We start from the raw sequence: 13,235 nt of genomic DNA, 5'->3' as shown, positions 1-13,235 counted from the left end.
TGGTTTGGTTTGTACTTTTATTTTTTCTCTTTCTCTCTCTCACTCTCTCTCTCTCTCCACTACAGGGATTGAGCTTCTTTGAATAGGTTGCAGCATGAATTTTGTAAGTGATGCTCATGATCAGGTGATGGCCTCTTTACCAATCAGTGTTTACCAGTTGCTAATTGCATGGTAGCTGTGTAGTATTTCCAGTTACCACTGTCATGGCAACCCACTACTATAAATTACTACATCATGTGGGCATTGTCCCTTTACCTTTCCTGTTTGGCAGACATCTTCCTGTGAGTGGGCAGCAGTGTTACAGACAGCAGGTAGCAATACCTCTTACAACAGAACTTGCAGACATAGGGCAACTCCATATTTGTAGAAGGTTCCAGACCTACGGACAGTGTGAGTATTGTTGTTATATGCATTGAATACCGCTATTTTTACAGGTTTTGTGTGTACATCCTAGTTTTACATGGAATGCAGTCTGCCTGCATAACTCACAACTGTGGGCCTATCCACATGATGGCCAGACTATTGTCTGTTATGTTTTGTCTGTTCAGCACACAGGTGTTGTCTCTGATATATCAGTGGCATTCTCTCTGTTCAGTGCTATCCTGGCTACATCAATTTGTGTTTCTGACTTTATATTCCTGAGTAAGGGTATGTTGCAACAAATCATGTAACACCCACAACTTTCACAGTGTATAACAGCAATATTGCAAATATGGCCCTGTGTTCCAGCCTCTGTACTCCACCTATATACCAGGCTTTGTCCATATGTCATGCAGTAAGAGGTTGCTAAGTAGTGGCTTATCATTATTTAGTGCTGGCATTCCTGCTATAATTCCAGTGATGTTGTGGACTCCCACACAAATTGTGGGGTAGGGTCCATATAGATGAGGGCTACAGCTGAAAAAAACGTGTGTGACCTCGTGCAGTCCAGAGGTCAGTGTATGTAAAACACTGTTATATGCCCTTGTAAGTCATTTTATGAGCTCCATTTTTAACCTAGGCTGTTACAACATCTGAGGGATATCAGTAGCAAGACACATGAAGGTATATGGCTGTACATTTTCATACATTTCACCATGGGAACAGTGGTGGGCTACAGCTTACTGTCTTATAGACAGTTCTGTTTGTCAGTGTCATAGTGATGTTTTAAGTTAAGCATTGTTATGTAACAGATTCATTTTCGTTGTGACAACTTAATTCTTTTCCCCCTAGGGGTTGAGTACAGAGTGTAATTGGAGGCTGCTGAACTACATCTGTAATTAATAAGTGTTGATTGATTCTTATCTTCAAGGCAAGTGTTTTTGCACTGTTATACTACTTGAAGGCCTTAGCCTGGACAGCAACATATGTTATGTTTTCAGATTAATGTATCAAATGTTTTGAGAGTTGCATTACTGAATTGTTTTTTATTTCAAACACCTAACTGCTATATGAAATGGCATATACAACTGAAATAGTACACAAATAAACATTTATATGTATGCAAACTTGTGTGTGGTGTCTTATCCTTTGACTTGTCTGTGGGTATATGTTTCGTGCTATAATTGTCTTTTGTATGAAAGAATCAAATACTGGCCATTTTAAAAGGTGGCAACTGGAGGAATACTGGCTGTTCGATATGCTGTGCACCCTCTAAATATATATATATATATATATATATATATATATATATATATATATATATATATATATATATATATATATATATATATCTTCTTATACATATCTATGAGGAGTAATATATGTATATGTGTATGTATGTGTGTGTATATATATATATATATATATATATATATATATATATATATATATGTGTGTGTGTGTGTGTGTGTGTGTGTGTATTTGTAGCATTGGAATGTTTACTACTTCCACATTGTACATTCCCTATGGTAGACAGACTGTTCTGCATGATATGTTATTAATATCATCCTGACATCGTACAGCTGAGATGGATTACTGTTAACTTGTTGTAGCTATATTGTGTAGGGTCCTGGGTATGAGACTTGCTAGTGTTGGTTTGTGTGTTACAAGGCAGATCTGTTCAGCTGTGGAGGATGGGATGATATAAATAATTACAAGATGTACTTATTTTGGGTGCCTTCACCCCATTAACAGTGCCTGTGGTTGGATGTTTTGCAGTAAGAGTTCACAGTGTGTATCCAATGTGCAAACACAATACACATTTGTATATATATATATATATATATATATATATATATATATATATATATAGATCTAGGACATTTGATCGAAAGATCAAACGTCCAAATCCATTTAGGGTGAGCATACTTACGCGAAAGTGCTTTTCACCAAAGAAACACTTTCGCACAAGTATGTCTGTTGCCGAGAATGTACTACAGTGCGGGTATTCTGTACTCGCCATACTGCCAATGCAGCCGGGCCAGTTGCTGGGCATGAGCCTCAACATTCTGTGACCTCTCCACAGCAGATGTATGTGGAGACATCACACATTAATCACACCTGCGCAGTCACAAGTTGAACTTTTTCCATACTTAGTGATACATAAGACTGCATATTTACAGACAGGTGGGACATCCTCCGCTCGGGTTTCTTGGATCCACTGGTCCAAAAGTGCACCCCTCCTCCCCTTCAGGTTTTTATGGTGGTGACGCACCTGATTACCAGTCTGGGGTATGCCAATGGCACTGGTGAGATTAAGTGCAAGCTGGTCCCAGGCCTCTGCTGTGGTACTGCGAGCCCTGGTACTGACCCTGAAGCAGCCTGCCATCATGGAATTTTACTAGAAGCCCAACCATGACCCTGGACATTTGTATGCCCCAGTGTTGCGCTTGGAAGTGAATACCTTCACCGACACCAGACATTTTGGTCCTGCTGTGAGCAATCCCAAATGGTTATGGCTGTGTTTCCACCTGTGCGGTTTAAATAGGGCAGTTTTCCCAGCACTTTTTCTTGATTGGCTGGGTTTAATATGCTGAACTATGCTTAGCTCTGTGCAAATCTGCATAGCAATGCTTACACCAGGTAAGCACAGCTGAAAGCTGGTAAGCAATGCTTACACTAGCAAAGCATTGCTTAAATCTAATTTTTTTCATTAAATTTATAAATTATTTTTTACATTTATGTTTTACATATTCCCACCCCTACTGTGCTATGCATGAGCCATATGATTGACATCTATCATTCAATTTCCTTAAAAGTTTATTAAACAATTTGCCAGAGGTGGGATTTGAAGCGAGCATGTTCGACATGCTATACCATGGCAGTACCACTATGCTACAGCAGTTTGACATTTTCTTTCACATTAGCACTTGCCTATCATTTTCAGGATTTCAGCCAGGCTAAGCATAGTGGCATGCCTGCCATGCAAACAAGCTGTGTACCGCTTAAATTTCAGATTATTTGGTGAAAAAAAAAGAACTTGCATTGTTTTAATTTTTATTGCTTTCCTCTTGCCCTACTCCTTCCATGCATGTAGGGCAAGAGTGCATACATTTGGGGGTATGCACTTGAAGGTTGCTGCCTTCTAGGTGTTTGTGTTTTGTTTGTCTTTTTTTCAGTGTCCACAGACACTGAAATGTTAGCTACTTACATTTCAGTGTCTGTGGACACTCATTTACTGTATAATATTAGAGCCAGGCTCTAATATTATAAAACTTGACACTCATCTGTGTCACAAATTGCTGTATTGCACTTTCTGAGTGAAGGGGGTGTGTTACATGTGCAGGCATTGCTGACATACGCCCCCTGCACTCGCCCCTGGTTCGTGTCTGTTTAGATTAAATAGCAGCCAGCCTTCATGCATATGCAAAGTGCGCTGCTATTCTAAACAGACACAAACCACTCCGTGAAAGAATATTCTTATTCTTGCAAAGAACTTTGTGAATCCTGGGGACTATCTATTACGTTATTCTGAAACTGGGTTCCTGTACTGTAAGCAAACCATTAACAAATATATGGAATCTATCACTGTCAACAAAATCACTACCTTATAGCTTCAAGTATGTTGCAATAATATCACTTACAGAAATTCCTGTGACAGCAAATACTAATAAATGCCATCCTACAGAAAATATCTGTCTTTTGATTAAATTCTTGAAAAGACTATATTCAAGCTGATGCTAGATTACATTCTGAAATATGACCTCTTAAAAGTCAAGCAATACAGATTAGACCCCAAATATAGCACAATTACAACCATATGCACCCACACCAACCAGATCTATACAAATATGAATGATAGCAATCTAACTGTTGCAGTAGTTCTACACTAAATAGCTTTTACTACTACAAACATTAAACAGCTGTGGGTTTTATTTATTTATTTTATTTTGCATTTGTTTACTGGGAAAATCCGACTGGACACTGCTCCTTTTTCAGCAGAGGTCCAGAGAGAAAAGCTCTGAAAAATTGTACAAAGTGAAAAATTACAGTGAAAGAAAAAAAAATACAATAGTTGACAAAAAGTACAATCAGTATCTTGAAACATAATAGAAAGGTGCAAAGTGAAAATAATATAATCAACGATAATATGAATAGTTGAAAAAGCTATGGAAGACATTAACAAATATGATGTATCTATAAGGCTGAATAAAAATCAAAGGTGAAATACAATAAACACATATTCTGGATAATACAGGTGAAAACATTCTCTGTTTAAGCCCACTTTTAGGACAAATACAGGTCTGTACCAATGTCAAATACAGCATAGATTCCATTTTCAGATAGAAGACAGTAGTAGGACATTTATGGTGTAGGCTTCTTTGATTCTGTGTGTAAAAGAACTACCCAAGACAGGAGCATGAGCAGAGTCAAGTTTCAATTAAGTGTGATTTTAAAAGTTTTTTGAATTGAACTAGAAAGCAGTTGGAGGTTATTGGGGCTGGAAGTTTGTTCAATATTTTGGGAATGAAGTTTGGGAAGAGTGAGTCCCCAGCTGAGTTGTTTGCTTCTGAGATTGTTGGTATATGGTTGTATTAGATTTTGGAGGGCAGGAGTTTTGTCTGGCTGATACAGGATTTTATGGGCAAAGGTTGGCTGACTAAAGAGTAGTAGCTGGGACGCTGGGGGAATTCTAGCCAGTTTAGTTGTTTTAGAGATGTGCAATGATGTGTCCTGGATGGGGAATCTGTGGAAAATCTGGAAATGTTATTATAACAAGACTCTAATTTAGCTAGATCTGTTTATCTAAGGTTGGTTAGGATGGGAGAGAAATATAGGAGAGTTGCTAAGTAGTGCGTACAAGCAATAGTAGGTTTTGTGTTTATGGTCAGGAACTGTTTATTTCTGTAGAGGGCACCTAATTTCTTATGCACTTTTTTGATGGTTTGAGAGATGTGAATGTCAAATTTTAAGTTGTAAATCTCGACACCAAGAAGTTTGGTGTGGGATACTGGTGTGATAGTGATTTTATTTCTGGATGTGATATGGGGGAATTCTTGTTGGGTAAAAGAGAAGGAGCTTGGTTTTGTTTGGATTTAGGATAAGTTGTTAGTGAGCCAGGTTTTGGCAGCTAGAAATGAGTCTTGGGTTATGGTCTGGTGGTCTTGGAGGGAGGAGGCTGTGCATATTAGTGTGGAGTCATCTGTGTATTGTATTACTGTAGCTTTAGGGGTAGAGGTGTGGAGTCTGTTTGTGAAGAGTGAGAAAAGTAGAGGCCCAAGGATGGAGCCTTGGGGAACTCCTAATGTAACTAGAAGTAGAGGGGAGAGTACATATAGCCATTCAACAGCCTGTTGGCACCCTGATAAGTAGCTTTTAAATCATTTGATAGAGAAGATACTGAGGTTAAGGGTGGAAAGAATGTAAATAAGTTTGTTGTGGTTTACCATATCAAAGGCTTTGTAAAGGTCAAGAAAGATGGCAGAGACAAATTTCCATTGTTTCTATGGTGGTTCACTGTGTTAGTGAAGGACATTAGGGCTGTGGTAGTACTATGATAGGGGCAGAAACCATGTTGAGTGTACAGTTACTTGTGTGTGTGAAGGTATTGCATCAATTGTGTGTGAACTACTCTTTCAAGGAATTTTGATAGGGGTGACAGGATGGCAACTGGACAGTAGTTGGTCACCGGTAGAATTACTACCATTGTGTAAAGGTAAAATGTGGGATATTTTCCAAATGTTAGACACAAGGTTTTCAGAGATTGATCTGTTAATTAGTATGGCTACTGGATAAGCTATAGCTTCTGCTGCAATTTGAAGGAAGTCTGCTGGGAGTTTATCAGCAGCCAGTGTGGTTGGTTTTAAAATTTTAAGTAGTTGATTATGGTATTAATGGAGACTGGTTGTAATGTAAAGGAGTCAAGTCTGTTTTGGTATATGTGTGGAGACCTGGGACTTTGAGAAAGCAAGGATAGTTTCTGTAAAGTACTTATTGAGCTGAGTTGCTATGGTGTCTGAGTTGCTAGTTGTTGGAGTGGGCATGGTGGATTTACCCAGGTGTCGAATATTATTATTGGCAGCCCAGAACTTTTGAGGGTTATTTTGATCTTTTGTTGAATATTATGGTAGTAGCTGGTTTTGTCAAGTTTAACTAATTTATTTGTTTTATTTCTTAGTTGTATGAAGGTTAGTTTAGAGTCCTGGGATTTGTTTTTATGGAACTGCTCCCAAGCTTAATCTTTGGCTGTTAGTGATCTGCATTCCTTACTTAGCCATGGTGTGTAATTGGCTTTAACTCTAATAGCTCTTGGGGGTGCATGGTAGTTTAGTATATTTAGAAAGGTGGTGTTGAAAAAATTAGCAGCCTCTTCCAGGGGTAGATGCCTCAGAGCTTCCCAGTTGCAGCTTATTAGTGATGAGATAAAGTTGTTAGGGTTGAAATCTTTTTTTGTTTCTGATTGTGTGATATATGGTTGTCCTATTTTGGTGGGTGCGGTTTCTTAGAAGATAGGTTGGTTGATGAGCACTAAGACCATCAGGTAGACAACCTGATTGTGAGCATAAGGTGGGAGTGTTGGTTAGAATCCAGTCAAGGAATGACTGTTGTTTCTGGATTGTGTGAGGAGCAGGTGAACCAGTCTATGTTAAAGTCCCCCAACAGGATTGTTTCCTGGGGGAGGACACTGGAGATCTAGTGAAGTAAATTTTCTAGAGTGGGAATATTGTTCCCTGGTAGGATATAACCACATATAATATTGATGTGTTTCTTGGGGTTAATTTGTAGGTTAATAAAAAGTAGCTTTTCATTATTAAAGTTGGGGATATTTAGTTTTAAGGTTTCTACTGTTAGGTGATTTTTGAACAATATGGCTACTCCTCCACCCCTTTTGGTTGTTCTATCCTTACACATAATGTTGTATCCGGGGATTTCACTGTCTGTGATCTCATGTTTAAGCCAGGTCTCAGTTAATACTACCATGTCAGGAGAGCAGTGGGAAAGTATGGCATGGAGATCATGTACTTTTTTGGAGCTCATGTACTTTCTTCTTCAGGAGTTCATGTACTTTTTTAGCTATACGTCTTTCTAATGAGAAAGCTAAATGGTATAAAAATGAATTCACCGAACTTTCAGAATTATTAGGCATAACGCACAGTCAGAAATAAAGTATACCACAAAAGATCTCCACAAAGATTATTCGTTGGTCCATTCTTATTCTTCTGATTTATTAATGATCTGCCTGGTGGCTTTCTGCATATTAACTGTTTTCGTAGTGCTGATTGCATATTCTTTAGCGGCGTAAGCAAAGCATATAATGTCCTTGATAAATTTCTTCAGGAGAACTTTAGTTTAGTATGGACATTTTTAGTTACTCATAGCCTAACAGTAAACAGCACAAAAACAACTGCTATGCTGCTTGTTTCCACCCTTTTGTGTGCCCTCCAGCTGACCACTGACTGGCTGGCTACATCATTTTTACCTGGAATGTTTCTGCTACTATCCCTGGGGCTGGGACCAGACCAATAGTAGGTAGGATGGGGAGGTGAAGAAGAGCCAGTGGTAACAATGCATATGCTGTCCTGTGCACCAGTAAAAGTTTGTATGCCCCAAATGGCCATAGATGTTGACATCACACATATCATTGCACACAACAATTAGCTGTGTCCCCCATTCATCACCAGTATGCTGACAGTAATCTGCCTCACAATTATGACACTGACTCCATCGCCGGGGATGTTTCATATCAGTGGCAAAACTCCCTTCCTCTCAGAGTGGATGAGCTGGCAAATCCACCCTTTCCCAATATGGCTATCTGATTCATCCATGCTATGCCATTAGAAACACATCAAAATCTTAAAGGCTCCCATATCATTAAAACTGCAGATCTATCAGGCAATAGAGAAATGATAAGTCACCAAGCAAAGGTGAGTAGGACTGCTGGAATTGAATTCATCCTCAAATTTTGGCGAGTACCTTCACAAGGTGGAGGTAACTTTTCACAAAGTGTCACCAAGATGACACTGATATATAAATTGTATTTTATATAGCATATATCATGGACAGAAATAGGTTAAAAAATAAAAGAAATAGCTGGGTGCACAAGATCCAGTACATAAAAAAGTGTCCAATCCTGGTAGGCACACTGGTGCCAGGAATGGAAAAAAATGGCAGTGTAGAATCCTTAGAACATAGAAACATTCCTCCAATGGCCATAGGTCAGGGCCTGTGGGAGGATGCCCCCCTGTTGTAGAAGGAAGTAGCAGTCCACGACTATCACAAAAACTGATAGGCCAAAGAAGAGCCATACAGACTATAGAGTGGACTATTGAGGATAAGAAAGAAATTATGTATTGTTACTATTATGCAAGAAGCCCAGAATTCCCAGACAAAAGATATACAAAAAGATTAAGAGAGAAATTAGAGCAAAGAAAAATACTTCCACAAGAAAAATTGTCAGAAGCTTCAAATAAAAATGTCTGTTCATTAATACAACAAATTTATCAAAAACATTATATAGACAATGAAACCTTGGGGTGTTTAGAAAAAGAAGCAATTGAGGGAGTGTGAAAATATAAAGAACAGAATTTAGAGACTTTTGAAAGGTATAAAAAAGAAATATGGTCATGGAAAAGAAAGATAGGTCTGATGTTTTGCAATATTTATGCAAAGGAGAAAGCCAAATTAATCAATACGACAAAGGCAGACCCGAAGATAGAGAGAAATACATCCAAGGCATCCAGATAAGAAACATTTCACAATACAAAAATAAAATCACAAAGTGGGAACATAGAACAAAAGATTGGTAAATAGAAGTTAAAAAAAATAGAAGCAGTTAGGCTAAAGAAACTCCAGCTCTACTCAGTTCCTTACCACCTACTCAGAGGTGATCTGTGCCTGACATATAAAGCAATGTCCAAACCAGAATTAATGGACATGCTCCACCTCAGGAAATCCAAATCCCTTAGAGCCACATGCTCCAGGGACTTAAACCTCAACAGAGAAATAAATAGGACATGCTGAAGGGACAGATTCATATCCCAGAGGCTCCCCTCACTCTGGAACAAAATTGCAATCCATGTTAGGCAGAGCCCCTCAATGACCCTCTTCAAGAGAAATCTTGATGAGTGGATGGGAGATTGTAGGTTTATAGTTTATAGTTTTACTACTAGGCTAACTACCCTTGTGGGCCATTTTAAGCCTAGCCAATTGCCCCAGGTGAGAATCAAACCCTGCACCTTGTGTCTGTAAGGTAAACACCTTAACCATTATGGTAACCCCCCCCCTTGTTTACCCCTGGGATCTCTTCTGTGTCCCTACTAGACAGAGGCACAGTAAACTAACCTTAAAAGGGCTATCTTCTGTGACCTACTATACAGAGGCATAGTCAACTAATCTAAAAGGGTGGCGAAAGCCAAACACACTCTGGCTAGGCTTACAAATGCCCTAGTGCAGATAGCCTAGTATCAACCTATGAAGCTATGAAGTTATGGAATACTTGCAAAGTGAAGGATTTAGTGTAGAAAGTCTAACATAAGTTATATCATTATGGAACAACACGTCCCCAAAGTAAGGAGAAAAAGGAGGAGCAGGAGACATCTGAAGAAGAAATAAGGACATGGGAAAGAGAAAGAGATTTAATATGGTGCAATATTTATGCAAAGGAGAAAGCAAAACTAATCAATATAAAAAGACCAGCACCACAGATATCTGAAGAGAAATGCAGGCAAAGGCATCCAGACATGGAAAATTTTACAATACAAAAAATAAGAAAAAAAGAGGAAAAGTAGAAAAAAGGATTAGTAGTGTAGAAGTTAAAGAAATAGAAACAGGTTATGGATTATCTGCAAAGTGAAGGATTTAGTGTAGAAAATCTAACTCTGATAGCATCACAGCAGGATAGAGCAATGGATCCCCAAATTAAGGAAAAAACAGTGGAGTAGGAAGCATGTGATCAGTTGTCATATGAAAATACTTTGGAGTCTTCCATACGAAGTCATTATAAATGCTCAGTTGAAGTTGCACAGCAAACAAAGGAACAGGAAACTGTCAACTCTGATGTAGTCAATGTTGTGGAGTGATAGGCCAGTGAGTTCCCTTATGAAAGAGCAATGGGTGACAAAGGAAGAAACTGAAGAGAATGTGGCACAAGAAGATGCTCTGGAATTTCCTATAGAATGCCCACAGGAAATGGAAAACAAAGAATGTGTCCTCAGTTTAGAAGAAAATGATCTAGGAGAAGAGGTGCTTGATTTAATAGAAATGAACAGACATATTAAGATCAATGAAAGAAAAAGATTACAGAAAGTCAAAAAACCCAAAAAGTTAGAAGTTTGATAACACAAATGAATACAGTAATTAGGACTGTTCACAGAGATTCATGCAATATAACAGATGTAAATAGGTTATGTTACTGTGCAGTTAAATTAGTAACAAATAATGTCTTGCCACAAAAACACAGAGTAGTAAGGGAAAGGAAGGGGAGAAATTGAATGCCATCATGGAAGTATCAAATAGAGAAAATTATAAAGCAATTAAGACAAGTGCCACTGTTAGAAGAGTATAGAAGAGAGAACAGATCAACAAAAATATTCAGAAAGACAGACATGTTCGAAATAATGTACAGTATCAAAAGAGATCAGGATCTCTCATGCACTATCACAAATAATAAACTAAAAATATCAGCACAGGCAGAAAAAAAAACTAGAAGATATGCAGATAAATATAAAGGAAAAGTACAAAATAAACAATTTATTGATGACCCAAAAAAGTTTTATAGAAAATTGGGAAACAAGGCAAAATGAATTGAAACACAACCAAAAAAAAGAACTAGATGTATTTTGGAGAAATGTCTATGAAGATCTTGTAGAACATAATAAAAATGCTAAATGGATAGAAGAAATAAAAGAAAGAATAAGGAGTTCAAATGTGCAGGATATGAAATGGGATGAAATAACTGCCAGAGAAATTGAAACAAAATTGAAAAAAGCTTCTAAGTGGAAAACCCCAGGCCCAGATTCAGTACTTAAATTCTGACTAAAAGTATTAACATCCTTACATAAAGATTTAGTCATGAGTAATAACTATTTATATGACACCCTCAAACAGATACCAACCTGTTTAACAACGGGAAAAACAATACTCATACATAAAAGTGAACCTGCAAGCTATCCTAAAAACTATAGACCAATAACTTGCCTTCTGATGGCATATACACCAGAAATGATGCAGAGTTCATAGTCATTTGGAAGAAAACTCAGTCATGGCAACAGAACAAGAAGGTAACAAGAGTAAGCCATATGGAACAAAGGATCACTTGTTGTTAAATAAAGTCATAATGGAGAACTGTTAAAAGGGGAAGAATCTAAGTATGGCATGGATAGACTACAAAAGAGAATTTGACAATATCCCACATTCATGGATAAAAGAGTGCTTAGAAATCTATAACTTACAACCTACACGACCATGAAACAGTGGCAAACCATTTTGCAGCCAAGCCATAATAAAGGATAAATTATTATTCCAGGGATAAAAATTCAAATGGGGTATTCCAGGGTGACACTCTGTCACTGCTGCTCTTTTGTCTTGCCCTTAACCCATTATGCTGTCTACTTAACAGATTAAGTCATGGCTACAATTTGACTCCCAGAAAACAACAAAGTCTAAAGACTTCTCATCTCCTTTTTATAGATGATTTCAGACTGTATAGCAATTCAGATGAGGAACTGTAAACACAACTGCAGGTGGTCAAAACTTTTTCTGATGATATAGAAATGACATTTGGTCTTGATAACTATACAAAATGAACCTTTAAAGCGGGAAAGCTGTAGCACCAAGAAAACATCAGTTTGGGAGAGGAATGTGATATAAAAGAACCTGAGCAAGAGGGAGTGTATAAATATTTGGAACTGATGAAGAGTCAACAATAAAACGTGAACAATTATGGATAAAACCTAGTAAGGAATATTTTAAAAGACTAAAATTCACAGAGAGAGAAAAAGAAGCTATAACCCCCTTTACTCGGCACGTATCCAGCGCATAATTGAGCATAATGCCCTGTTTGGCATGTACTGTATTAAGCACCTGCAGCAATTAGAGACACCTCAGAGGTTTCTAACAAAGAAGATCAAGGGGCTCCAGCATGTGCCTTACACAGACTGAATAAAGTCCCTGTCACTATACTCCGTATCATATAGACTTCTTAGGGGAGAGTCATGCCTGGCCTAAAAGAACAATCCAAGACCCAAACCTAATGAACTTGCTGCATATCCATAAATCAAACAAGACTAGGGTTACCCATTCCAGGGACCTAAATATGGCATGCAACTTAAGTAGGACATGGTGGAGGGACAAATTTATCTCCCAGTGACTGCCACATCTTTGGGGCAGGCTACCAATTCATGTGAAACAGAGTATTTCTATGACACCATTCAAGAGGAACCTGAATGAATGAATGGGGCACCATTAATTCTTACCGGGAATAAAGCCCACAACCCTCCTGGACATGAGCAGTCATCACTAAATACAATCTTGGGTATTGACTAGCATTTCTATGGTATTACCTTAGGATGAAATGGCTAGGTTTAAAATGACTTCTGGGTTGATAGCCTAGTAATCTTCTATGATCATATAATCCTATAATAGTGAAAACAGCATTGACATCTAGGAGCAAAGTTCAAGCTATAAACCAATTTGCTCTTCCTGTTCTAACTTACAGTTTTGGAGTGATCGACTGGTCTCAAAAGTTGTTGGATCAATTGGACAGGAAAACAAGAAGGATGCTTCATGCTCATTAAATGATTTTTAAAAATTAGTGTATACCAAAACTATATAGTCCCTACTCTGAAGGAGGTATGGGCCTCCTCGAAATTGATTAC

Source organism: Protopterus annectens, chromosome 2.part1, assembly GCF_019279795.1.
Source record: "Protopterus annectens isolate FY-2018-M chromosome 2.part1, PAN1.0, whole genome shotgun sequence".
Classification (NCBI taxonomy): Eukaryota; Metazoa; Chordata; order Ceratodontiformes; family Protopteridae; genus Protopterus; species Protopterus annectens.
Note: the sequence above shows the minus strand (reverse complement) of the source record.